Source organism: Zonotrichia leucophrys, chromosome 2 (assembly GCF_028769735.1).
Source record: "Zonotrichia leucophrys gambelii isolate GWCS_2022_RI chromosome 2, RI_Zleu_2.0, whole genome shotgun sequence".
NCBI lineage: Eukaryota > Metazoa > Chordata > Aves > Passeriformes > Passerellidae > Zonotrichia > Zonotrichia leucophrys.
Genome location: NC_088171.1, coordinates 51,208,955 through 51,235,668, shown reverse-complemented (window position 1 = coordinate 51,235,668; position 26,714 = coordinate 51,208,955). Strand labels below are relative to the sequence as shown.

Genomic DNA, 26,714 nt, shown 5'->3' with positions numbered 1-26,714 from the left:
GTTGGTTCTTAATATCCTTTCTCTTCTTGGCAAACTCATCTTGCAGCATCACTGCTTGGGTTTAATTTTACAGTGCAGAGTTAAACTTAGAGTCAAATTCTGTTGACTCTAACAGTCAACAGAACTGTTAGAGTTCTGTCTAACTCTAACAGTTAGAGTTAGACAGAACCCACTTGCTCATAGTGCATTAGTGTCTCAGTTTTTGTTCACTGATGTACTTGCGGGAAAAAAATATGAAAACAACAAAACAACCCCAACCCCAAACAAAGCCTACTATAATTACTTAAGCACATTTCCTTAAAAATACTCTTTGCACCTCAGCAAGCAATATGCTGCTATGTGCTGCTTACAGACCTTTTCACTAGCCTCAATTTTCTTGCCAGGTTGGGCTTCCTATCTTTTGGGCCAGATTTCCCATCCCTTGCATAAATTCTTTTATCTCTCCTACCCAGTCCAGTTAGCAAGGTCTTAAAATATGAACAACCATTGATCTTTTGTCACATACTGTATCTTTTTGCCTCTGCGGGCATATGGGTCATTAAAATCCATATTTTTATCTACTCTATGTATTTAAGGTTTTTTACCATTACTACTTTTATTTTCTGCCCAGAAATTGTAACTCTTTCTCTGTCTGTAATCTTCAGTATATTTTTGCTTCTTTGCTCCTTTTAATTTCGTTTTTATTTCTAACAAGTGTATTTAAAATACTAAAATTTATGTTTGTCCAGTTTATATTCATTTTCTTGAGCTTTTACAATAAGTTAAAAGTTAAGCAGGATATCTTTCTAATAACTCAGTACTGTAAATGATGTGGGATTTTTTCCTAGGTAAGAAATAGAACACTGGACTTTTTCACCCACATTTACTACATTGGACTACACATTTATTATCTGGAAGGCAGTGATGGGTGAAGATAGGACTGAAATTATCTTAGATGCCACAGGTAGCTGAAAAACAGCTATATAGGTTAAGCTCTACTGGGTTGAAAATACCTGTAATAGATATAGCACACTTCTATAAAAAGCAGTGTCAATTAAATGTTATCTGACAATAGTAGATCTATCATGTTCCCATCAATAGTGGTGTATTATTAATGTTGTTAACATCACATAATTTTTGATGCCTAGTCATCATAAGAACATTAAGAAGCAGCTTTTCCTTAGGGAGCAGCAGATCCATTCCACAGAGTACAGCACAGTGCAGCCAGCTGCTGGATGATGGGGTTATCATGGAGAGGTGGGTCATGATTCCTATTGCTTCTAAATTTTCTAATACTTGCTGTGTCTTAGGGAAATTATTTTTTCTTTTAATTCATGTTCAAGTGTCTTTTTGTATCTCACAACATGGTTCCCCTTTAGAAACTCTTTGTAATTACCTTTGAATTTGGTTTTCACTGTTCCTGAAAAATTCTCCTGTTCTCACAGTAGACTGATTCATTAGATTGGATTTCACTCACAGGCACAATACAGCATATACTCACCTATGTCCTCTCTGAAAAGAACTGCTATGAACAAGCATGGGCTTGCACAGACTCCTAAGAGGCTTGCAAAAACCAAATGGAAATTCTTCCATTACCTCAGACTTGTTTCACTTCTTTTTAACTACAAAATACATGTTGGGGATTACTATCTCACTCAACGTATTCCTAGGAGTAAACATCTCAAATATAAGTATACTAGTTCTCAACAGCTCATTAAAAACTAATCCATTAACATATTTTTACATACATCTTCACAATATAAATTATTTATATATTCTAAAAAAAGTTTAAGCAAAAGGATATTAAAATCCAGTGCTTGGAAAAATTAGAGTTTATATTTTTTTTTTGCCTAAATAAAAATTATAATTTGCATTTCTTATCATTATTTAGAGTTAGAACAAAATTTTTAATCAGCTTTTCACCTATGAATTATTTTTTTATTTTTAAACACAGATATTATTTTTTTAGCATAGAAAGTGTTCCATTGTCAATGTAATATTTAACTCCTGTTTTCTGCTGAAAATTACACATGTAAGGCAAAATTAGAAACCTGCAGCCAAATAGCCAACAATTTCATCCCACTTTTAGGAAAATAAAATATTATTTATCATCTGAATGAATTGTGGCTTTGACTAAAATGTGTCATTTATGTTGAGTGTGCTAATAATGATACACTTGCAAGCAAAGGGCTATTTATTAAAGTGATAGAATATCTATCTAAGTGATAGATAATTCTATAATCCTCCATTCTGAACTCCACACTTCTATATACCCTGTTACAAAATAATGAGGTCTAAACGACCTTTGAACAGAACTGTGTTGTAGATCTGAGGAAATCTCTGATTGTGTAGAAACTTCACTAAATAAATCAGCTAAATAAATAGTCCTGTTTAATTATCTATCCCATCACATTGGGCAGAGAGAGTAGGTTTGCCACAAGAGAAATCCAGCTCAGTTAGTGACAGAGATGAGATCAGAGATTGCTTGGATGATCTGCTGTTCTCTTCTTTAGCAGACTCGAGGAATAGGAACTTTAGGGTTAGTACCAGGGACTTGCTCTGATAATACCAGAAAGAGTCTTCTTGACAAAGCAGGAACATCCTTCACTTTACTTGTTTATATGTGCATATTTCAAATTAGAACATCTGGTTCATTTGGGAAAAACAAACAAACAAAAACCGGAAACCTTCAAGATGAGTCCATTCTTCAAGCTCCAAGCCTGAAATTGTGTCCAGTTCACCAATTATATCACTTTATGAAAATTGTTATTTTTGCCTATGGATTTTGTTGTCCTTAAATCCTTTAATCACCACAGCTGTTCCACTACTGCAAATGCTGAAGGGAAGTAAGCTTCTTAATTATCACTGGTGCTTATACTTACATGTTTGCAAGGTACAGTCTGTATTCATATATTTTTTCATGGTGCATTTATATCCTTCAGTTTTGTTCTACTTCCATCAGAGCAGATGTTTTGCAATGTCCCTGCCAGAGTAGGAAAAAAATTGCTCCCTATTCAATTCATGTATGTGCAGATGTTTCCTTGCATGCTGCATTCCTCCTGTGTTTTGCTGATAACTTTTACAGTGGGAAAAAAATGTTGTCATTTGCAGCCTGTGCTACAGCAATGAGGATTCTCTTGATTCCAGAGTTTGCATGACTAAAAACAGTTCAGTAAGACTGTCTTTCCTTTTAGTTATTTTTGGTTTTTTGTTTTTCTTGAATACAGAAGATGGAACTCTGTTTTTGGCGTATATCTGCTTTTTAGAAAGATAGACAATATCTAAAGTTGTTACTATATGATTATTAGAAGATTCAGCAGTGTCAAAAGCGATAAGCAATTCCCCTGCCAGAAAAGAAGCACGTTTCTAAATGCATCATATCCCACTCTTTACTGGTGATTATCCCAGTATGTCAGCAGTTCTAATCTAACCCTGCACTTTTGAAAATAAGGAATAACTTTTGAGAGTCCCTTTGGGCTAAGATTGGCCCAAGATTGGTTGATCAACAAGTTAAGGCTTTAAAAAAGAGGGGAAAAATCCTAAACCCTAGTATAACTAACTCTAAGGTTTATGCTTAGAGGAAGAAGAGATGCAAAGATGAGATTTGATAAACTGAACCCAGACACTGGAATTTAATTGCTCTTAAGAGCAAAAGATAGAAACTTTGAAAAGAGGCTGTAGTGTTATCATATTATTTGAGAAGTACATCAGAGTTTCTGCATCATGTGTTGTTATCATAGAATAATCTCCCCATTCTGCTCTCTTTGTGATTCTATAAGGAAAATACCACTAGTGAGTTAAAGAAGAGCATACTTGGTCATTTCAATGTAAAAAGAGATTAAACAATTGGCATCCAAAGGGTAACAAGGATGGTGAAGGGCCTTGAGAGGAGGCCACTGAGGAGCAGCTGAGGTCACTTGGTCTGTTCAGCCTGGAGGAGACTGAGAGGAGACCTCACTGCACTTACAACTTCTTCATGAGGGGAACAGGAGGGCAGACACTGATCTCTTCTCTGTGGTGAGCAGTCACAGGACCTGAGGAAATGGCCTAGAGCTGTATCAGGGGAGGTTTAGGTTGAATATTAAAAAAAAAGTTTTTCCACCAGAGGGTGTTTGGGCACTGAACAGGCTCCCCAGGGAAGTGGTCACAACCTGGGCCTGACAGAGCTCAAGAAGTGTTTGGACAATGCTCTCAGGCACATGGTGTGACTCTTGGGGTGTCCTGTGCAGGGCCAGGATCTGGACTTGCTGATCCTTGTGGATCCCTTCCAACTCAGCATATTCTGTGATATCTAAACCATGTCCCTCTAATGGAAAGGATGGTGCTCATACAATTGTGCTGCATATCAGGGTAGGGTTGTATTGCTTCCCCCATTGCTGTATTGTTGTGAAATCAATGTAACTGAAGAGATGAATCAGCTTTTGCTAATCCAGACATACCCTCTAATATCTCTGTTCTGCATTCTGTGCTTTGCCTTCAAAAACTTCTTTTTAAGCCTAGAAGAAATTCTCTGAGTTTAATTTGAAGAGATATTTTCCTTTGGATGCATTAATTTTATTGATGTGAAATTGGATAGTCTATAAATTATTAGGTCTTGTATGTTCAGTAACCATTCCATTATGCCTATCATGAGCAGACCAAAGTTGTCTTGACTGTTTTTTGTGTGTGATAAAAGCTTAACATTAATGAAATTTTTGCTTGTTTTGATTTCCTTTTGACATAATCTAAAAATTATATTATGTGTGTTTGAAAGAAAAAGCAATACTTTCCACAATTGAGAAATTAAATGTTTCAATTCACCTAAATCAAAGCAGCAGTAACAAAGTCACCTCATTGCCTTGGTGATGTGTGAACTTGAAATATAATTCTGGGTCTTTTAAATGCTGTATGAAGGACTAGAGCATCTTATTTTTCAGTGTTTTATTAAAAAGAGAGAATCAATAAAATAAAATTAAAACCAAAGAAAGTTTACTTTTTCAGTCACCTTTTAAATTAAAAGCAACTCATGAAATGTGCCTCTGCAATAAAAAGGAATAATAAAATTTTGCTTACAGATGCCACGCATCTTTTCTAATCATGTCACTTAAATAGTGTTGTCTGTTGTATAAAAATGGCTGATATTGGTGTTAAAAATATGAAAAAACCTCACTCTGATGATTGTCCTGAAATTTAGAAACTTGGCTGAAATTTAGAGGCTTACAGCCTGTTGCCATTCAAAGCAGAGATGGTTGTTGCTTTTTACTGATTCAGTCTGGTGTTTCTGCAGTGCAGTCCTGACTTTTTGTTTGTTCTGACTGGCCAGAGTCCCATTGCCCTGGCCCAGTGGGAACCAGGCAAGAGAGGCGATTTCTTTCCTTATGTTCTCAAGTTCATTTCAATCACAAAAGCTTACTTCCCTTTGACTTTTTACCACTGTCATCTTAAAAGTGTTTTCTGACTGCCTCAGTGTGATCCTCCCTGCCTTTTTAGTGAATTTTATCACTTTCTGCAGGCACACGAAAATATATTTGTGCAACTGTACCTATGTCCATCTCTCCTAGGCCTAATCTCATGGATGGAAGAAAGTAGACTACAAGCATTGTGCATTGTCCAGACCTGCACGCTGCCTGATTTCCCACTGGCATAGTAGTCAGTAAATTAGTGAATATATGTGTGCTTTCCTATGTTATTTAGGGAAAAGTAGTGCAATTTTTATGATTGCAAAGGCAGATGTCTCCATTCATTTCTAGGTCATGTTCATGATTTTAACAATGGAGCTGTTTGTGGAACCATCTTCTATGTGGGTCACAGACATGAATGATAATCTGGATTTTTTTTAACCTGCTATTGTTCATCTGATTTAGAGCACAGCCTCATGAGTGGTTTCAAGGACCTGACTGAAAATGCATTAACCATAGAGTAGGAAATACAAAGAAGAGAGGAGAAGGCCACCCTTGAAGGTCAACCAGGTGTGCTTATGAAGAAAGAGTAACCTATGATTCTAATGTGAAAAGAGCTCTCCATGAGACTGAACAATTCTGTGGCTTGTTAGAGAAAGGGCATTCTGCATTTCTATTATCATTGTTGTGGCATTGTGGCAAGAAGATTCAGTCCACGATTTTAGAGCGCAAAAACATTCTGTAGCAGTTTTGTTGCATTCAAGTTGCAGATTTAAAAAGAGACCTATGAAAAAATTGTTTTATTCTAAAATTCCTCTATGATCAGGTTCTCAGAGGTGGTTTCCGAAGCAGATGTTTCAGCCCAATGGATGAGTTAGTATTTTGTAGCACAGAAGAAAAAAAAATGAGAGACAAGAAAAAATACTAAAATAATAACCTTAATTGATACAGATTTAAACAATTTGTCATTGGATTGTGGCTTAGAAGCTCGTTATAATGAACTAGGAAATAGTCATACCTCAAAAATTGCATCTAAATATTTACTTTTATAAATAAAACAAAATCCTGAAGTGAATCTTAGCGGCCTAGTCCACTGTGCACTGAATATTGCAAAAGGCCAATTTCCTTCCAGTGCTCTGGGTATGTTTTGAGAAAGACAATTGTCCTTATCTAAATCACTGGTTCCTACTGTTAGAAATTAAAAAAATGCTTCGTTGTTATCTTTCATATCAGGTGATTGAGAGGGGTTCTTTTCATAGGAAGAATAAGATTCAAAAAGGCAACAAAAACCTATTTTTTAAAAATCTCATTTTACGGTAAAGGTCCGCTATTGTCTAATGTATCAATATTACAATATAAATATTTTCTAGACCATAGTCTTTTTTATATGTGTGTGTGTTCTTTGACTTCCTGCTGTGCATTATTCTTTTCTTGGACATTCACCAAAGTTTAACCTGCTCCTGCTCTGAAATATCACACACTTTGGTCAAAATAATAGTCCTCAGGGTATTACTGAGCAGCTTGTATTTCGCAGAGCAACTGATATTCTCTCCTTGACAGTGATTTCAAGTGAGTACAAGAGAGCATTTTATGTACTTTTATTATTTTTGGTTTAAAGGGACCTATTTTTTTCAGTTAGGAATTTGCTGTGGTTTGACTGAAGTCTGTCTGGGGGAATCTTTGTTCTTTTTTAACCCATTAACTGCTGGAATTGTTTATGTGTCTTGAAGAGATTAGAAATTTCAAATGGCTTTCTCAAGAAGTGACAGAAGAGCTCAGTCTAGGAAAAAAACCACTGAGGCTGCACTCTCTGTCCTGTAAGGCTATCAGCACAATGCACTACCACTGTTGTATTTCCAGTTGTGATTACGCTTTATGTTTTTATTAGGCATTTAAAGCCCTGCTATGACCACAAAGTCAAACATTAGGAAATCTCAGGCATCTAAGGCTTTTGCAAATTTAGCTTGCCACTGTTTAATATATGCAGTAAGAAGCTCTCTAATTAAATAATGGTTCTCCCCTTACACCCTGAAAGAATTCATTTAGTGTGCAAAATGGTCTACAGATACCTAAAAAGTGGTTACTCAGTGGTTCTTTTTGTCTGAGTGATAAGAATAAAAGGTTTTTTCCTTGTCCCTCAGAAATGTAGCCATAAGCTTAATTGATTGCTGTAAGTACAGAATTGCCCACTTACATGTGACCATCCATATGGTGCCTATGGGGCTGCCTTAGGAAGATTTCTCCATTTCTTTTCACATCTGCAGTCCCCTTCTTCTGCTTCTGCAAATGCCATGCTGGAGCACATAAGTAAAATGTAAAAATGTCCACTAATGTGAGCTGCCTTTTTTGTGATGTGGCATTTTGTATCTTGATTTGCATCTCTTGGCACCATTTTGTATTAAATCCCTGGCATATCAAGCCTCTCTGAAAATAAGGATTTATTTTTGTGTGTTTTCTGGTAGTAGGTATCATCAAATAAAAGAAAAAAAAATCTGTGGTAGAAGTAGGAGGAAAAGTATCCATTTTTGTAAGGCAGCATTTTTTCACTTCCAGAGCTTACTTTTCCTGCATATGCCTTCCCACTTCTGTAAAAAATGAAGTAGAAAATTCTATGTGCAACTTCTGAAGCTGGGCCATGACATCATTCTGGACACAAATGGGAAAAACCATGAAATGGGATCACTGTGATACTCCTTCAGAAGGGTCAATAAACAGAAATAAATAGAAATTTTGCATCCAACCTACAGAACAAAACTGAGCAAATCTTGTATATATTCAGTTTGTGTACAGACAAATCTCAGAGAGAAATCAGAAGTCATTGGTTGTTCTGGGATTCTGGTGGTATATCCTATTTAGGTAATCATTTTAGTTGTTCCCTTCTTTGAATTGTCCAGCTATTTTTCTTGTGTTTCTGTTGCTGCCTGAGTTTTTTGTCTGCTACCCTATTTGCTAAACAGATCTTTAATTCTGATTTTTGTCCATTTGACTGTAGCTTCCTGCCTAGCCAGGCTGAATTCTTTCCTAGATTGCTGTTTCTCCAGCTAGGTCTGTGGTTTTTGACACTTCCTGGGCACATTATCCATCTGTGACTTGTTCTTCTCCATGGCTTTGCAGTTCCTTCCTACATCTGTTGCTATTACCTACTCTCAATCAATTCTTCTCTTCTTGTTTCTCCCCCAGGGTTTTACCTTTTTGGTTTTATTTACTTGATGCCATTCTCCTGGCACTACAGATTCTTTTCTTACTTGTCCTGTATCCATCTCCCTCACCTTCAGTCCTGGTATGGCTTCATCAAGAGAATCCTTCCAAAATTTCAGCCTTCACTTGGCCAGATGCTGAGACTTTTCCCTTCCCCAACACCAGTTGCTTCTTGGTCTCCCCTGATGTACTTAGCTCTCATTTTTTGTCCTTTTTAATCAGTTCTAGCTTTCCTTCCACATTCACACTTTTGCTCTTACCATCAATAAGCTCAACTGAATAATGGTTTAACTTTATGCTTTATTTTTCATTCTCCTTCCAAAGTGTTTGCCCAATTCCTTCCTTTTTGCACATGAATAAGTTGGTTTGCCTTTCTGGAAAAAGTAGACAGCAGATGGTAGATGGACTCTATTTCTTGCAGCAAACAAAATGAAAAAAAAAAAAGAAAAGCCTTCATCCTCATAAATGTGATCATCAGTTTGCCTTCTAGGGATGTCTTTATTCTTTCTTATTATAGTTTATAGTGAGTTCTGGGTTTACCAGGTATACTAGCACAATTTTTTCTGAAATCTTAGCATTAATAATGAACAAGTCTTGTTGGTTATGCACAAATTCTGTTTTTTTTCAGAATAGTTTGCAAGTAAAAGTAGGAAAAATGTTTAAAGAACAAATTGTATATAGGTATTATTAAAGTAATTTCCTTTCTAATTTTAATTTTATCCAGAAGTTTCCAAATCACTACAACTCCTCTCTCCCCTATTGTAGCAGAGAAGATTTGTATTTATTTTTTTTCTTCCTCCTAAAAATCTTAATTTTTTGCCCTGAAACCTTTTTAAGAGAAAAATACTAAATTGAAGTAAACAATTATCACAAAGCATTTTTGAGAAAATAATTGCATACTTGTAATGGTCCAAGCAATTGAAAATGGAATTTTAATATATCAAGGATTTTATAATGAGGAAACCCCTTAACTGACCTTCTATTCAAAATTCTCATGTGTTCCTTATATTTGGATCTTACTGAAGGAATAGCTGATAAGGAACTTGTGTTCTTATCACATACCTACGTATGAAAGTAAATACTATTTTCAATGAAAAACCCAGTGTGCATTCCAAATGCACCAGTGTAGCCTTTCTGCAGAATACGAAACAGCTGTAGTCCTTAGGGCATGCTAACTTCCAAAAATGAGAACAGGCAACATTTTAATAGGCAATCTTAAGGGAAAGGATAGTCTCTCTTCCTGCAGAAAGACTACCATGAAAATTCTTTCTATAAATACTTGACCTTTACAAAAACAAACTGGTCAGAATTGTTCTTTTTCCACAGGTTGTATGCTAGTGTGGAAGAAACTGAATAGCATGGGAAAAATACAGAAGTCTTCCTGCATCTGATAAATAAAAAAAAAAGGGATTGGGCTTGCATATCTGCACAAAGGAGAAAGTTGGAGAATGTAGACCATACGAATAGGCTGTATCCAAGGGTGAAAAGTAAAATTAGTACCCTCAGTCTCACAGCAACCAGTTTTTGCCTTTCTCCAGACACATGATTAGTGAATGGCAAGAGACGTGTTTCAGTATCCCAGTGTAGCCCCAGCTATATCTGTACTGATAAATAACCATTCCTATTTTTAATATTCCAGGAAAGGAGAAAACAATGTCAGCTGTAGTTACAGTTACTTCACTAAGCACTTTCTGACCACCTTCTCTCTCCTATTCCCTACCTTAGCTTAGAAGAAGTTCAACATTTAAGTAGTCTAAGCTTTTCTACGTCTCCTAATTACAGTAAAGAATGATCTGGTTATAGGGTGCAGATTTCATGAATGACATGAGCATCAATTATAGACTTAGTTCTTCATTATATATTTTTATGCTAAATGGTGAAAGAGTGTAGGACTATTAAAAATGAAAGATGTACAGTAAATGGCATTTTAAATGCATTTATTCTAAGGCTTTCCAAAATGTTAATTCTGTGGAAAGCTAGGTGTTTACAGGACACAAGCTCTCCTTACAAGCTGTAAAGAAAAGAAAATAAATATATGTACACTCTTTTAATGTTGTTTCTATGATCTGTCTGCTAATGGGATTTTATGCGTATTGTACATGCAGAGAATGAAAGAGAAGTTGTCTTTTTTAAAACTAATGTGATACCTTTGTTAAAGTAGAATCTTTTTTAGGAAAAAACACACTTAAAACAGTATCCATCTTCTGAATAATGACACTATTGAGCTGTTGACAAAGAAGGAATAATAGATTTTGCATGAATGACCTCTTGAATTACATTAGTTATGCACTTATTTTAGAATTATTTGTGTAAATTAAGTGTGTGTCTAGTTAGGTCATATTTTATATGTTTATATGCTGATTTGCATTATGGTTTCATTAAAAGCTGTCCCCAAGTCTTAACCCTGCCTTTATACTACTTCAGCCAAAATTAATTTTCATTTACATGGTCTCAGTTTTGTCCGTAATGTGTTTATGTTTCATAAGGGCATAAATTAATTTTAAAAATTAGCAAGTGATTCCATTTATGCCTCTCTCTTTTACTTGAAAATTATCTATGTGATAAGTAATATTAGCATCACACTGCCTGCTTCTGCAATTGTTTTTATCCCATTATGGTCTCACAGGCAATTAATATCCTGGCCAGAAGATTTTGAAGAAGGCTATTATACTTGCATTTAACAGGCTGTTGCCTGCTCTTTACCTTGAAATTAGTCTTTATTTACACGATTTTTAAAAACTCAGTATTTATTTATTTATTTATTTTATGGGAGGATTTGGGGGGGGTTGGTTTGGAGTTCTCTTCTGCTGCAGTATAGGGGTATATGTATTTGACTTCCTTAGATGACCTTTGCCTTACACTCAAAATACAGAGACTGTATTTTGAAATGCACTGTGAGTCACATTATGAGGCACTAGTCAGTGTAATTCAATTGGAAACTGAATATAAATTGGGTTTTGTTAAAATAACTGTCCACTTTTGTTCATGAGTAGATGCTCAATCTATATTTCCCTCTCCTAAATAATGTATTTTGTTGCTACATGCTTTCTCAGTTTCTTCAGTGGTGTTCCAAAACAGACAGAATTTGTTACAGAGGAGCAACAAAACCATCCTGATGAGACCCCCTGCCCTCCCTTGTCACAGACATTAAAGGTTGTAAGAATGACTGGTAGAAATAGCATTTAGATGTGAGTGGTGATTAATCTTTTTCTCTCAGTGATTTTTGCAAATTTTGGAGATGGTCTGTGCTCTTAAGGAACATTAAGGAATAGATAGTAAGGAAGAAAAACATGTCACTTCACTGTATGTGTCTGGACTGGTTAAGGCTGTTACATTTGGCTTCCTACCAACTCAGAAAGAAGTGGTCAGTTCTGCCTTTGTCTTGCTGAAAAATCTTATCATAAGATTAAGATAAGAGGTGGTTTTTTAATATGAACAAAGATTTCCCTGTACCTCAAAAGTTTTCTGTACTTCCATTTCCTGGCATATAGTTGGGTTCCTTAAGGATATCCTTAAAGGATAAGTATCTCATGTTTATACTTCCTGGAGATAGGAAATGTACAACAGATTCCAGTGAGGAAATACCTCAATAAGTCTAATGAACCATCACGTCCTTAGACAAGAATGTTACTCTATGACATTATATGTAAGAATGCTGTTTAGGGATCCTGTTGATCACCAAGCCTTATAATACAGTTTTTGAAAGCACAGTGTCACAGACATGTTTTATGAAAAAGCCTTTCCTCAGGATTTTTTCTCCTGAGAAGTTGAGAGGCCTCAGGAACAAAATGTAAACAATGATTATTTGCTGCTGTGGAATGCAACAGGTGGATCTGTGATTGGTCTCATGTGGTTGTTTCTAATTAATGGCCAATCACAGTCTGCCTGTCTGGACTGTCTCGGTCAGTCACAAGCTTTTATTATCATTCTTTTTCTTGTTAGCCTTCTGATTAAATCCTTTCTTCTCTTCTTTTAGTATAGTTTTAATATAATATATATCATAAAATAATAAATCAAGCCTTCTGAAACATGGAGTCAGACTCTCATCTCTTCCCTGGTCCTGAGACGCCTGCGAACACCACTACAACACAGAACTACTCTGATGCCTGAAATTTTCTTGTGAATACATAGATTTTAGATGCTGATGCTATCAAGCCTGCCACAGGCACCAACAGCAATACCATTATGTTCAATCTGTTTGTCTGTGAGCCTTCCTGCTGACTGTGGACCCTTCTCAGCAACTTCTTGCTTCACCTGCTGGATGGGGAAGCAAGTTTGACCTGTGTAATATGGTCAGAACATGGGTAGCTTTATTGTCCTTATTGAGACTGCACAGAGTTCTCCAGAAAGTACCCCTAAACAGCACTAATCACATGGTTTGCATTTCTAATTAATCCTTTTCCTGACTCTCCCTTTTTGCCACCTTTCTACCTGCCACTTTCTGCCCTGCTCTCCTGTCAGGTAAACAATGTTCTAGTAACTACTTTCTTCCCCTATCTCCCCTTTTTGATACATCTACACCCATATTTGATATTTCTGATATTGTGACCTAGATAATTTTTGTTTATGTAGTATTACTGACAGAGTTACCAAGATTCTGCTGGCCATGCACAACTTCACTCCCCAAAGGCACCCAGTGCTTCCCATCACAGGTCTGTGAAGCCTGACCATTTCTCACTTTACTCCACCTATGCCCTGATGAAATTCTGCCATCCTTCTTGGCACTATCGGTAGATTTTGTCAGCTTCTCATTTCATACATAACACATCTGACAATTTCTTTTCTTATGTCCTATCCAGCACTTTTCTATGTCCTATCTAGTTAGCCTAACCTCAGTGAGTACCAAATTTGTTTTTTCATTTTCTTACACCCCTAGCAGCACAGAGGTGCAATCAAGTCTGAGGGATGTTTTGAAAGCTAAAAGGTATTCTAAGTCCCCTGAATAGACACTAAAATATGAACTGCAAAAGGAGACATACCAATAAATCTAAAACTTCTCTTTGACACTGCTAGTCAGCTGTGTTTTATATTGTTCATTTAAAATTTAACACAAGGATTGTGCCTGGAAGAGACAGAATTTGAAATTATTTAGCAACTGTCTATTAATATTGAACAGCAACTTGTGAACAATAAAATACCTTGATCATTGCATATATTCTTGATTCAGCATATTGAACACTTATTTCAGTTGAAACTGAATAGATGCAGAAAATGAAGTCCAATATTGTAAGTTTTGATATAGAAATGCAGAATGCATTGCATTCAGAGGAAGCAAGAGAACTTTCAAGAGCTCAAAGAGAATTTATACAGGCCTATAGTCTTTTGAAAATTGTAGTACGATTTTGTAACGATGGCGAGGGATTTAAACCTGTTCTCTATTTCTTAAAACTGTTCCTTTATATTTTCGTGAGATATAAAGTTTTAGTAGTTGCTCTGGGGGAAGAATGGCATCTCTCGTCATCTTCAGTAATGAATGGTAAAGGTCAAAGCAAAGTAGGCAAACACTGGAGCACTCAGGAGACAAAGTCTCTCCCCACACAATTCTGAAATCCGAGGAAAGGTAATCCTAGCACAGAGAAAAAACTTCAAGAAAGGGACATACAGGTCATGATGGTCTGAAAGGTGAAGCTTTTGGCAATTATATAAGAATAATAATTTCAACATGTCCTTTTGTTTAAGCTTCAGTTTCTTGGGTTAACATTGCTCATATAATAGTAACTACAAGAATTTCTCAGAATCCTAAGTAGAAAATATAATATTTGTATATATCTTTTGTTACCGAGGAAAGTCTAGCTTAGAAGGCCCCTTTTCTCATAATTTTCTTTGTGTCATTTTAACTGACAAACTACTTTCTTGTTCTATGTCTTCCTTAATTAAGTAATCAGAATTTGGCTAGTTTTTTTTTTTTTTGATTGTGTTCTCAGATAATCTTTCTTTTGTTCCTTCAAATCTATGTTAAGCCTACTTCTCAATGCACAAGAATGAGTCAACATCATTGTTAGTGCTCTGTGGCTCACACCTTAGAAATTTTGTCATTCATTTGAAATTGCAACACCATCATGGTGGATTATTTTGGTTGAGCTATGTGGATGTGATCAGTGATCTCATATTAAGCTGCACAAAACTGGTATCTCAATACAAAACACTTTCCTAAATTGCTCTCCTTCTGATGTATGTACTTCTGATGTATGCCTAGATGGCACTGGGTGGTAGATCCTTCTAGTTACTCTGGGTTCATAGTGATGTTTTCATATGAAAAATCATATGACCAGGAATACAATATACATAACAAGCCAGCAGTGAGTTGAAAATTTATAGATGAAAAGGTAGGTAACGTAGATTTAAATTTATCTTTTTAATATTGGAAATAGAGCCCACCAGCTTTATACAAATTAAAAACTTGAAAGAAAGCTGAATTCTAAGGCTGAAGTGGAATCTTTGGTATTTAAGAGATAGTAAACCCCATTTTCTTGCTGGTTTCATGAAGCCAAAACTATTTCTATTCTGTTTCCTTGCTTGTTTTTAGGGGGCTAGAATTTAAGAAAATAAAGATAGTATAGTAACTTTACTATATCTTACCCCTAAGGAGTTGCAGCTGGGCCAATTATCAAAGATTAGGAGCAGGCCTGACTTTAACAGGCCACAGCTGTAACCAATGAGAAGCAGAGTGCTATAAAAGAGTGGGGTGGCTGGTTGAGAAGGGAACTGCAGTTAGTTGGTTACTTTATGAAGAAGAAAGAGTCAGTGCTCTGAGGAGATGCCCACGAGAAACACCAAGAAGGTATGAAATTTTTGTGATAACGAGGGAAGAGTATGCGACCCCTGCAATAAGATGGCAACACTTGGTGTCTGCCTTTTAGCAGGAGCTGGAGATAAGAGAGTCTGTAAAAAAAGAAGAAAAAAAAAAGGAGTAAAGGGAGCTTATTTAGAGAATCCACAGAGTATTTGTCTTGACTTAGAGAAAAAACCACACAGATCCTAAAATGTTTTTAAAACAGGAAAAAACTGTAATAAAACGGAGGGCATAGGAGAAGAATGCTTCTTCTGGAAGCATTGAATCTAAATGAAATGGATTCAGTAGTGGAACTCAACTAAGATGGATGGCTGTAAATATGTTGATTTCAAATTTATGATTGTATGATCAGAGGTAGCCAGAGACCATAATGCAGGGAATAGTTGTCAGTGACAGTGGGGACCTGAACTTGATTCTGTGGGAGATTCCTTTCACTCCTGCATAGACTCAGAAGGCATACTCTGATATAAAATAAATATAAAATAAATAGTAAATAAATTTATAAATAGAAGTTTGTTTTGAAGAATGTTTTCAATAAAGAAAAACATCTACAATTCTGTTTTTCTTTAGTACCTTCTGCTTTTGAGTGTTAACCTAGAATTCTCTTTACCATTTACCAAAAAAAAAAGAACAAAATTTTCCATGAAAAACTTGTGGGTTTATGGAAGCAAAAATAGATGGGCATGACATTTAGCCGCTTGTGATTTGGTAGGTTCATAATCTCATTCTGGAATTTTTGTAACGCTTCATGTAGAAATAATGATTACCCACATATTTTTTCATTTAAAAATGGGGAAAGTAAATACAAGTTTACATTTTTCAAAGATAAAAACCACACTTATTTTAAAGTCATACAATTGATTTGATACTCTTGACAGTCTCATTAGTAATTCATATAAAAAATCGATGCCTATTGAGTCACAAACATGCAGTTTTGCTTTGAAAAATCATTTTCATTCCTTCCCTGTCCCTTTCATAAAGTATACAGTAGGCTGAATGTTAATCCTCATTACATCTGTATATTAATTGTCAACTGTTTTCTCTAAACATATTACTCTGTTAAAAATGAACGAAGATTATTGTTATCAAGAGAGAAAAACAATACAAAAACCTTGCTAACAATCTCCTGTTCTGCAAATTTCTCCTAATAGAATATTTTTGCTTTGTGAAAGAAACTCAGAAACAATCAATCATTATAATCTAGGCCACATAGACATAAAAAAATAATTCTCATTTCATTTTTCCCTGAAGTCTTAAAAATCTTGGAAGGATATTCTCTGAAAAGGGAATTTTCTATGTTAAAGGGATGCAGTCATATTTAGAAAAACTTTTACTGTTACCTGGGCAGATCAAAATTATGCTAATCCTTTGTGAAACAACAAAAGGGTCTCTATCACATCCAAGAGAACTGGAATGGAAGTTTTAGCATGAAGAAACTTGGCATATTTTGACTGTTCTTTGAAAAATTTCAGATATTTGATTGTCCTGACTGATTGTTTATCTACTGAAAATCAGTGTCCAAAAGGTCTGTCTCAGATTAAGTCTTTCTATGCATCTTCAAATTCTTTAGTATCCTTTGAGAAAGGCTTTTGCTTAAAATATATAAATATATGGATGTTATGCAAGGTACAGTGTATACCCTTACTATTCACTTCTTTTTTTCAACAAAACATAAAATCCCCAAAAAAATTCACTGTGACAGATTTTTTTTTTTAAAGAAATATGGCTTTTTTGCTTTTTTTTGTTGGCCACCTTTTTTATTTCTTTGCATGTCTTTGTTACACTTACCTAAGATTGTCATCATCATGAGGAGTGGAAAAATCCAGGAATTTTGAAAAGCTTTTGTGAAAGGAACTAGGGAAACACCCCAGTGCAGGTAGAGTGGGAAAAATAAATGTGGCTTTTTGTTTTACTAGGTATGTCATATTACTGCTCCAAAAACACATTTGAAAATTTGCACAGATAACCATATTGTTCATTCCTGCTATTCCTCTGCTCTCCTACCTTATTAAAGCATAAGAAACAGGATTTTAAGAAATGTAGGCAAATACAGATTGTGATCTTAAAACTCCCATAATTTTCTCTGTTGACATGATAGAAATTGCAGTTGTATCTGCCAATGTTGGCAGTTTGCCAACATGGAAACTTAGCATGTGGTTCAGTCTTTTATCTCTTAAATTCAGCTGTCAGTATACAGCTGGTTTAAAGGTCTCATTGTGAGGTAGAGTATATTCCCAGCCTGTTTTCAGAGCAGAGGCTTTCCAGCCCCCAGTCATCCTCATGGCCCTCCTCTGGACCCACTCAAGCAGGTCCATATCTTTCTCACACTGGAAGACCTAGAGCTGAATGGCTTAAGCCTAATAAAAAAGCCAACACAAAAAAAAAAAAAAAAACAAACAAAAACCACAAAAAAAAAAGGTTCTTGTGGTTGTATGGGGCTTCTTTCCATCTTCCAAAGTTTAGAATCCTGAAGACTGTAAATAAGAAGTGTGTAAGTTCAATGTAGCAGGAAAACTGTAAGACAAACCCACTGTTATTCATGTTGCTATGGTTCAAAACTTCTAGTGGTTTCTTTTAGCTTTTTAATAGCTTGTAACCAGGTGTATTTTTAAAATTGATTTTTCCTGATCTCCCTTAAGGTTGTGTCATGCAAATGAGGATTTATAATGTTTCCAAAAGATTTATTTTGTGCCTATATTTAATTTACATTTTTCTGTTGATTTCAAGTCATCTGGAATAACTGCAAATTGAAAGCTTGCTATAATCACCCATTAAGCTTTTATTTGTTAAGAGTAGAACTTTGAACTCAGAAGGAAACTAAAGTCTGTGGAGGTCACAGAAGACATTTGTATGTCTTCTGCAGCTAATCACATTTACAAGTTCCAATTTCTGAAGCTAAGTTTTTTTTCTGATCTCTTGGAAGGGGATTTATTTTGTACCATTCTAAGGTGATCATAGCAGTCAGTCATATACCTGAGAGATCCAGAAGATGAGTGAGCCACAGATCTCTTGAGATCTCTGCTGTTGATAGCAGTAATGGAAAGTTTAAAAAATCCTCCTCCCAAACTGCAGAAGTACGTAGTGGTCACACCCGATTATAACGTAGATTATAGTATTTGAAAGGGAGGTGGGTTCTGCATGCTTCCTCAAAATGTCATGTAGTTTCTGGGAACAGGATTCTCCATGGAGCAGAGTGATGAGGTGAGCTAGAGACAGCCAGCATCTCTGCAGATTCCCCATTATTTGGATTATTTCTGCAGAGCAGAATTTTCCTGCATCCCTGATGTATATGTCCTCTGTAGGATTATGGACACAGAGGGAAATGCTTTCTCTCCTGGTAATACTGCACTCTTTTGATCCTTCTTTTACCAGCTTTTGGGTGGACAAGCATACTCTATAGCATTTCTGTAACTCTGTGTTCTTTTTTTTCCTTTACATATGATAAAGATTAATTCTCTGGAGGGTACTTTTAAACCTTGAGGCCAAGAAGCTTTGTTCTTATATCATGGCAAATTTACATGTAAATGTAGTCAGGATTAAATTAGAACCTCCAAGTAAAGAATTAATTTGGTGCTTGTTGACTGCTTTAATTCCCTTCCTTGCAAATAATACTTTTCCTCTGGTTTCAGTGTTCATGAAATACTTAAATGTTTAAAAGGCTTTAAGAAAACAGTATTAATATTTTGTTGTATATGCAGCCAGTATGCATTTGCCAAGGCACAGTCAGGGAGAATGGTGATTATTTTCTCTATATGAGGCCATCAATTATCATCAGCAAGGTGATCATCATCAAAGGTGCCTGAAAGCACACATTGTTCAAAACACATTTCTGTGGGACAGTGTGGCTGGTGATGCCTGATTCTACAATTGTGCAGGTAAAATCAGAGCTTGCTGCTACATCCTATCAATGTGGTCAGTCTTCAGAAGGTTTTTTGATTTAGCTCAGTGAAAGGAATAGAGACTGGATTTCTTTATTTCTTTGTTTTGTCAAATAGGGAGCCAAGAGTGGAAAGATTTGTCTTTCATTTTACTAGCAATTGTTTTTATAAATCCCAGGCTCACTGCTATGCATGGTGATGTGCATCATCAAAAACACAGGCCAATAAATAAACAATAAGCAATTGTTGCAATCCATCAATGTTCACTGTTCCTCTCACTAAAAAGTCACTTTGGAGTTCAACCATGTCTCAGGGGCGTATCAGATGTCATGTCTGATTTTTAATCTTGGGCTACTGCTTATAAATTCATACAGACTTATGCTTTCCATGAGGAGTACTAGCTTGGCAAGAATTACTGATGTTTAATCTTCTGCTTTTGAAGATCAGAATGGAATACAGAAAACTGTTTCCAAAGTTCCCTAAAAATGAGTCTGTATGAATCTGTGACATATGGCATAAATGTGTTCAATAATCTTTGACTTTTTAACTGTTAATTCTTCATGCTTGTCAAAAAATCCTCTGAAATGTAATTTACAAACCTCAGCATCAGAGTACAATTATAGAATTGGATTATGTTGGCTGAACTGCACTCCAGCTAGGGAACAAAATGATAGCAGTCAGATCTTTGGATTACTATCCCATCAACTTCTGTGGAAGGGAGACTCTCTCAGTATTTATAGAGACATTTTTTCAGCCATACCAACTCCTTGGCTTGCAGAATAAACAGGCTTTTGGGACAAAATATAACCAGGCTGCATGACATTAGAGATGTGGGTATCCAGCAACCTTGCTCATAATTGAGGTTTTGCTGTTGCTATGCTTTTTTTAATATTTAGAAGACTCAGCTGAGCTAACACTTTTAGAAGGGAAAATTTTGTCTTTATTCTTTCTTTTTCTTAACCCTTGAATGTGAACTATGTTAAGCCAACAGACTGCCTGATAGTCAGAAATGGGGTCTCACAGGTAAACAAGAAACAAAAACGAAAAGCTTCTGTTGAAATATGCCAATATCAGTCTGAAGATGGAATAACAACCACTCTCAAGCAGAGATGGTCTGAATGCGAGGGAGGTAAGGAGCAGAAGTCATTTTGTAATTACCCTTTCACCTAAATGAGGACTAAATTTATCTGGCCATGCTGCTCTGTGAATGTTTTGGTGTTTATTTTTTTTGTCTCCAAAACAGAAATCTAATTTTAGAAAGACATTTGTAGTTTTCTAGTCTTCTTGAGGAAAAACAGGCACTTGGGATGGTGGGTTATTGTTTGGGTGGTGTAGATTGTATTTTTTTACATGTTCTGAGCTAACTAAAATCCTGCCTGGTATTTGCTATAAACAAAAAGAAAATAAACCAACCAAAACAAGAGAAAAAAAACCAACAACAACCAAAAAACTACAGCAACAAACCAAACCCAAATGAAAAACCGCTTTCCTTCTGCCATTCTTTCTTAAAATTCCTACAGAATTACATCCTGAAAGTAATATGCTCATGGCTGGGAATATTTTTCCATGCTTTTTGTAGCATTTGTGAGTGGTATATGCTTCCCAATAAATGTTATTTGGTCCACAGTGGGGCAGAGTTTTGACAACAACATGAATTTTTCATATCTTTTTCTAAGCAGAAGAGGCAAAAAAACCTCAAACTTCTACATCTTTCAGATTTGTTGTTAACTGTACCTGCAGTTATACCAACATATGCAAAAATAGATACAGGTAGAAATATGAAGTGACACTTCTGAGCAGTTCTGTTCATATTTTGCACATGAAAGTCTGATACCCTAACACTTCTGTCATCTCTAAAATACAGCTCAAGTTTGAAGTCTGCTAAAAGTGGTTCCATTCTCAGTGTTTCTCAGGTCATAATTATTCATTCCACTTATGTATTTATGTTTATTTCCATGTATTTTACATAGCATCTTGTTTCATTTCACATCCTAAAAACTGTCAACTGCTAAGAAAAGCTGCTTAGAAACTCGCCAGGAAAAAAAATAATCCTATAGACAAGTAAGGTCTTGTAAAATGATACTGGATTTACCTGCTTTCCTATTTAACCTAATTTAATAAAAATACAGAGGGGATTTTTTATTCATGCCGATTACAATAGTTGTTTTTATTTTTTGAAACCTAGGTTCTGGACATGTGAGGAGTTTTTGAAAATCCACCCCTTTTTTGTTGACTTGTATCTTCCATAACCACTGGTGCGCATTATGACTGTTGGATTCTCCTACTGTATTTTAAACCATGATTTGACCTTGTGGAGGATTGCACAGCTTCACTATTTTGAGGATTGAGCAAGGTGAAGAAAGCTGATTGAATTTTATTTCTCTTATCCCTGGGAGTTTTCTTTCTGGAACCTCCACTTTTAGCATTTGTTTTAAAAGGACCCTTCCTTTTTTTTCCAAGCCCCATTGTATCAACAGAAAAATTTTGGTTGAGCTGGTTGACTACAGAATTGTGTCTCTATATCGTACTTCAAATTTCAGCTGAGTTACAGGAAGAAGCAACTTTCTATCAAAGTAAGCAAACTTTGTCAACTGCTGTCACCAAAGTCTGTTTAAGCAAAAGAAAATTCAAACCCTGATTGTAAAATACCCCTTTATATGAGTTTCTTACAAATACCTCAGCTAGCAGTTATAACAAAGACTCTGCCATTTTACTGTTGAAAGATCACATTTTTAGATGAGAAGCCTTAAGTTTCAAACTCATCTCAGCTAACATAAATGTTTTGAAGTGAAAGGTATTGGTATAAAACATCAAGGAAACTGTCTTGAACTCCAAATTTAATTTCTATAAATTTTCAATGTTTCCTTGGGTTTAAATAGCAGGCAGCATATAGTGGATATGCTTCAATTTAAATTGCAATTTGCAAAGGTGTTATAAAACATTCTTTGAATGTGGTCACATATTGTATGTCTGATATGCAAATTTCAGACATTGGGAGCTCTATGATTGCAATAAGCACCTTTCAACTTACTTAAACCTGTAATTAACTATGATACCCAATGAGTGTTCCTTAATGCCTCTGTCAAACCTTTATAAATTCTACATGAACTCATACATTTTCTCCAAAATATTAATAAATTGGTGTCAGTATACTTAAAACTGTTTTCATGTATGAACAAATACAGTTCTTGTTGACTTATAAAGCAGTCTGCTTAATGATATTTTAATCTTTAAAAGTTATATTAACAAAATTGTCTTAAACTAACTTCATGATGGAGGCTCTTTCTTGCTTTTGGCAGAAGAATTTTTGATTTTATTATTCCAGCATCTACACTGCTCTCCTTCAGACACGAATCTTCCTTTATTTGCCACCTGTTACATTTTTCAGTGAAGTGAAACTCCTATTATTGTTATAGAACAGGAAACACGTGAGCTGAGCCTGCTCACAGAAACAGAAAACCAGGACAGCACCATGCACCAGGTCAGAGACAGGCATCCTGGGGCAATGAATCCCTAATCACTGCTGGCAACAAGCTGACTATGTGTACTTTGAATATAGAGCTTTTGTTCAAGGCACATCCCCTTTTTACTTTTCTATTCTTTTGATACCTTCCCAAGAGCTCCAGATCCCCAAAAGGTAACAAGATGGCATCTGTGAATTCTGAGCCACAGTGTAAAGCAGACTTCAATATTTACTTTTTCCTCTTTGGACTATCAGCACCTCCTGTGTGTTGCTTGTTACTGTGTCAGTAGAAAGATAAAATCAAATTAGTATCGCTCTGAAGCTTGAGGGCTGATGGCATGTTGCTATGCATGATGGCCATGGAGGAATATAATTACAAACCTTCAGCATAAATCACCCTGAGCAATGATGTACAGATCACCTTGTCAGATATGCTTCCTGTGTCTGGTTGTCTGGCAAATTGAAGAATTTATGTAGCATTAAACTATGTCAGTCTTAGCTGGATTTAACATACAGCAACATTATGATCACATAAAGTTCTTTGTGAATTAGATTTGAAAAATGTTAACGGCACCAGTCTCAAAGGATCAGAGCAATGAATATGATGGTCTGTCTGTGATGGCTATGTCTACTTAGCTACCTAAATGTATTAGAGTAACTAAAAGACTAAATTCAAATGTAGAAAAGGAATGTTAGGTAGTATCAGAAAATAAAGCTCCCTGGACAAATTAAATGCCATTTAATGATATACATCATAAAGAGATTTTGTTTTAATCCATAGATAGTGGTCTAGTGTAGGAAGTGTGGATTTTTGAATTCTAGTATTTTTCTTTCATTTTTCTTTTAACAGGTAAAACCTAATTTTTTAAATGAAATCTTATGTATTAACAGGATGCATTATCTTACAACATCAAATTTGTAAGGATAAGCATTAGCACACATGCAACCTATATGTCAGGGAAGAAGAGCCCATGGTCTCTCCAGCCATGCCTTGTATACTCCCTTTTACTTCAGGACAGCAACTAAGCACCTTGGAATTAAAAAGAGAAAAACAGTTAGGAAGGATAATAGGAATTCACTGCAGCTCTCAATAGCTATATTAACCTTCCCAGTTAAGCTCTCTGTTAGCCCAACTTATTTAATCTAAATTCATGTGAATCTTATTTACCCAAATGTGATAATGAAAATTAATTAGACTTTTAGCGTAATCCTATACTTATATATCCTTATATCAGGATATCCTTACTTATATATCCTTACTATCCTGCCTTTTCCCTATATAACATTTCCTATATATAGTCTACTACCTGTTCTGCTGAGCACTTCAATACTTCCTTTAGTCAAGATGGATCTCCTGCCACTTGTTTTTCCTTTGCTATACATTATGCCTTATCACTGCTATGGAGGAATGTGGTCTTTCTGAAGTAAGATCTCATGAAATATGAGGACACAGAACTTGCTTAACTGCCTCTAGGAGCTGATTGAGGGTCCATCACAGTTCCAGGCTGTGCAGTGCTAAACTTTGAGGGGTAGCAAAAACCTCAGAAGCTAAGGCTGCAGTGAAGTGGTTCAAGAAACAGTAAAGCGAGTAAGGTCTGTAGAGAAAGAAATTTTGGTAAGGTACTCCCCTCCATTCATGCCTCCAGTATTTTCTTAGAGTTCATTTTTCTAAGGTCACGTTAGCAATTTAATCCTATATTCACATGAATTCTTGTGAATTGTTTAATTTTCATTGGCTTTGTTTCTTCATAATTAACTCAAAAAATATTATTCTTTTCACAGCTGGCTACTAATGTTTAGTGTTAGTGTCTGGTCTTTTTAGATGGTTTATTCTTTGTTATTACCTGGCGTATTTTCAGTGCCTATCGACAAGATATGGATTTTGTTTCCATATCACAGCAGAGCCCAAGTTGGGAGAAACAGATATCACCTGCCAATAATCAAAGCCTTGGTGTCAATACTGAAACAGGCAGTGTGCTCTCATCTGAACTAAACCTGTACCCTGGTGTACCAGAATTAAACAAATAACCACAAATAGGTAATACCCCCTAGTTAAAAAGGTTCAGTTTGAGCCTATGCGTCCATGGCAGTAGTGGAAGACAGGGTAGTTCCTACAGGATGAATTAAAATGTCAGCTTTAATGGGCACTAATAGTGGATTGTCAAGAAGAGGTCCTAAAGTGGAGATGTTTAGAAATTTATGTGCCTGGTGTTTTAAAACACACTTCAGTGGCTACTTCAATTGAAGTAAATATATAATATGTGCCTCTGATTAATGCGTGTCTTAACCTGGGACACAGACACTAAACTCAGTGAAGCCAACTAATAGATGATAAAATCTTATCTTTCCAGTGCAATTACCTTTTAAAATGAGGAGAACCTTTCACAGAAAAGATAAACCTGTCCATAGCAGGGCTTTAAAATCTTGAAAGATGATGTACATGGACAGGTCATTGACTAAGACTAATACTAGGCTAAGAGTAAGGTATCTCTTAGTTTTTGTAATAAATCCAAAGTAAGGTTATAGCATCATTAGGAAACAGTTTCTTAATTAGAGGTTATCATTCAAGGCACTCACAATGTCTTATCAGTGCTTCTTTTATCTTAAAGGTAGTTTTGATAGCAGCTTACTGCTGTGATCAAGCTATCTATTTGATAATCAGCATCCATTTTCTGGTCATCCTGTTCTTGCTTTGAAGATATTCTTCCTTTTCAATCAATAATATTTTTAAATTGAGGTTTATGTGATTAAAATAAAATCAGTGTTAATTTTAAAGGCAGTATATTGATATTGAATTGTGTTTTTATGTGAGGTGACCTTTCATATGGGAGATAATTCTCCCTCCCTAGTCTGCCCTTGTGAGACTCCACCTGGAGTACTGTGTGCACCTCTGGGGCCCTCAACACAACGGAGACATGGATCCATTGGAGCTAGCCCAGAGGAGAGCCACTGAGCTAGTCAGAGGCCTGGAGCACCTGCTGCAAAGAGAGGCTGAAAGACCTGGGGCTATACACCCTGGATAAGGGAAGGCTCCATGGAGACTCCATTGTGGCCTTCCAGTACCCAAAGGGAATCTCCAAGAGTCCCTGGAGGGGGCCTTTTCCTTGTTGTTCTAGGACAAGGGAGATGGCATTATGTTGAAAGAGGTTAGCTTTAGATTAGATATCAGGAAGGAAGTCTTGACAAGGAGGGTGGTAAGGAACTGGCACAGGTTGCACAGAGAGATTATGGATTTCTCATCCCTGAAAGTGTTCAAGGCCAGGCTGGATGGGGTTCTGAGTAACCTGGTCTAGTGGAAGGAGTCCCTGCCTATGAAAGGGGAGGTGAAACTAGATGATCCTTAAGGTCCCTTCCAATCAAAACCATTCTATCATTCCATCTAATTTGTGCTATTCAAGAGCCTAAAGTGGACATGTGTCCTGGTGTCAGCTAGGATAGAGCCAATTTGTTCTCAGTAGCTGTTCCAGTGCTGCGTTCTCAATTCAGAATGAGAACAGTGTTGATAACATGCTGATGTTTTGGCTTTGGCTAAATTTATCCCAAGTTAAGGACTTTTTTTTTTTCTTGTGACATGCTTTGGCAGTGAGGAAGTGAGCAAAAGAAACTGGGAGAAAGCGTAGCTGGGACAGGTGACCTGAATTGTCCCAACAGATATTCCGCATCGGAGAACATCATCCCCAGCATGTAAACAGGGAATATTTCCTGGCAGGAAAGCTGGTCTGTGTTTGGGAAGAGGAAATACAGCATTGGTCAGCAGGTGGTGATTATCATTATTATTGTTTTAACTATTACTGTTATTATTGTATTTTACTTTGTTTTAGTTATTAAATTGTTCATACCTCAACATAGAAGTTTTACTTCAATTCTCCACCCCATTCCACTGGGTGGGTGGGGAAGAAAGAGGTGGTTGACCAAGTGGCTGCATTGTGCTTTATTTCTGTCTGGGCTTAAACCACCACAATATAGTAGATATCTTTTGGCTTATGGGGTATTTCATTGTTAGAGTTTTATTTTGATTATTTTAT

At 36.0% G+C, this 26,714-nt stretch overlaps 1 protein-coding gene and 1 long non-coding RNA gene across 4 annotated transcripts in view; both read left to right on the top strand.

The window, feature by feature from the left end:
- CNTNAP2 (contactin associated protein 2) overlaps positions 1–26,714 on the top strand; it is a 1,031,263-nt gene that overhangs the window by 514,660 nt on the left and 489,889 nt on the right. The gene's annotated exons all lie outside the window — the stretch shown is intronic.
- Positions 15,243–26,401, top strand: LOC135443990 (uncharacterized). 3 transcript variants are annotated; one of them, XR_010439147.1, is made up of 4 exons: positions 15,243–15,336; positions 20,250–20,355; positions 21,412–21,579; positions 26,273–26,401. It is a non-coding gene; the product is annotated as an uncharacterized LOC135443990 (long non-coding RNA). The 3 variants fall into 3 exon arrangements; XR_010439148.1 differs by lacking the exon at positions 26,273–26,401 and adding an exon at positions 22,643–23,394; XR_010439146.1 differs by lacking the exon at positions 26,273–26,401 and having other exon boundaries at positions 21,412–22,598.